Below are 2,497 nucleotides of genomic sequence, written 5' to 3'. Positions count from 1 at the left end.
TTCTTTTCAGGGCAGAAGTGTGATAGACATGTGGTGTCATACCCTTAAGAAATATCCACAGTAGAAGTGGCAGGTTGGCCAAACCTTCCTTAGTTTATGGAGAATGAACTTTGCTCCACTTGTCTGGAGGAATTCTACAAGCAAAGTAACAAAAAAATATAATCAGAAGGTGGTGGGATCTTTGAAAAAACCCAACACATTCTAGTCTACCAGAGTTTGTTTTTACAAGGATGTGTACACAAGGAAAGAGTTGTATTCCCTGGCTCCCTGCTCTTAGGCCTGGGACCATCATCTTCAAGCTATGGTGTGTAGCTACTCAGTTCCATGACAAACTTGCTCAGCCTCAGCTTCTTCTTGTCCTCCATCATCTGCAAATATACTGTCAAAAAAAATTGTTTTTTTCTTTTTAGACACCAGATGGAGATCCAGGCATGCAGCCAACTTCATGTATTCTTGAACAGAAATAATAAGATAGACTTTCTGGGAAGAGTAAGTGCCAAGTCCAAAGGGCAGATATGTTCCAGCTCCATTTATGTTATACTTACACAAGCCTCAGCACACACTACAAAACTTTAAAAAAAAATAAAATTGGAAAGTAAGATTAAGCCCAACTGCAGGTTGTTGGACTAGCAGCACGGAGAAGCAAATGGTTATCAATACACTAGTTGCCAAATAAATGTCAGTATCCATCATCTTTAGCCAGTCACGTTTACCAAAATATTTAGAGCATCATCATGTAGGGTGGAGGGTAATACCCCCAGGAGAAGCACCCAGGCCCAGCAAATGGCCCCCAGGCTGCTGAGTTCACTCCACCCCACTGCACTGTGAATAAATATCAGACATGGAGGGAAGGGAATGAAGAGCTTTATTTGCTCATGTGTGGGCTGTGAGGAAAAGCAGACATCTCTCTCTGCAAGAGAAACCCCATGGGACAGATGAGAACTAGACACTGCTGTTACAAATCTCTCTGAAGAAATGAAGTGCTCAGAGTATTGTTAATAAATTCCTGTTGGTTTGAACTGCTCATTGCTGAAACTGAGGGTGATAAAACTGCCTTTACTGAAGAATGTAGCAATCAAAATAACGCCTTTCATCTTTTTGTGCCAGCCTGGAACTTGCTGGTGGAATTTCCTAATGCATTTCCCAACCATCATTTATTTGTCCTTCTGTCGCATGCATCAGGGCGTTTGGTAGAATTTAGGGACATGGAGATACATGTGGGTGCTGAAGGGGCTGAAACAGATGTTTCGTGATGTCTGGATGAGAGGGAGGATAAACAAAGAACGTGGATCTGCAGATGAATAAGTTTGTGACCAGGTGGTTGTGGAGTACTGGGTAACAATGGGATAGTAACCATGTCTGCCTGGTCAGTGACAGGCTGACAAAGCAGTGGATATTGCAGTCACATGAGAGTTTGGTAGGCACCAAAGTAGTGTTGTTAGTAATAATTATTAGAGAGGTGCAGGGTAGCAAAGTCCCCGTTGCAACAGAAGAACTTGTTTTGATAATGATTTGAAAGAGCTTTTAGTTCCCTGCATTGCTGACCCCTCTCACTGCACCAAAAGGCTTAGTTCTGAGGTTCTCCTGGCCCACATCTTTGCTAGCACTTTACTGTCTGATTTATTCAGCTGGGCCTCAGAAGAGAAATATGCATGGAGAACCACAAGGCAATATAATTTGTGATATAAGCTGTGAGTCTGCTTAGTAGGAGGAGAAATACTGACCAGTTTTGGTGCACACAAAGTCAAATGATCAGAAGAGCACCCAACAGCAATCCACAGACACTTGCATCCTGCAGCATTGTTGTGCTCTATTCTGGAAGTAAATGGAATATTAGTGAGGCAACTGGCATGGCCACCATAAAAAAAAAGGTGACATTTGGGGATGTCTTTTGAACTAGGCTGTTCAAAATTTTGCAGCTTGGCTTCCACCATGATATGATCTCCATGGTCACAAAACTATGTCTTGTAAGACCCTGAACCAAAGATTAATACCATCACTGCAATAACACTCAAAGAGCAAGGTGTTTGTAGTTTTTTCTATACTGGAAGACACACACAGCTCACAGATCCACAGACAAAAAAGCACAAACCCATGAGCAGTGCATATTCCACATTAGATGTACTCCAAGTGATTAACACTGAATGCAGTACTCGCTTTGAATTTGTATCATGAGCATTGGGCAAGCACGTGTCAGGGTCTGTTGGTGTATTTGAGCTTGGATAGAATCTGTTTGAATTGAACCTTATTTATCATCCTGAAACTCAACTGTCCTTTACACATCAACATTACTACAAAGACCCATTTAAGTAACTGAAAATAATGTTTATTCATGCTGAATGATAACATTAACTGGAGACACTTGTCAGCCTATTTACTATTTCTCACTTGCAAAGCTTTGGCTGATATATTTATTGAACTCCAGATAGAAATTGTACTTACAGATCAGTGAGTCTGATGAAGGTCTAGTCAGTCTGGAGTGGTTTTACACTCACAA

The sequence above is a fragment of the Aphelocoma coerulescens genome, chromosome 2 (assembly GCF_041296385.1).
Source record: "Aphelocoma coerulescens isolate FSJ_1873_10779 chromosome 2, UR_Acoe_1.0, whole genome shotgun sequence".
In the NCBI taxonomy this organism is placed as follows: Eukaryota; Metazoa; Chordata; class Aves; order Passeriformes; family Corvidae; genus Aphelocoma; species Aphelocoma coerulescens.
The sequence above is the reverse complement of the archived record's forward strand: the minus strand, read 5'-3'. Positions refer to the sequence as shown.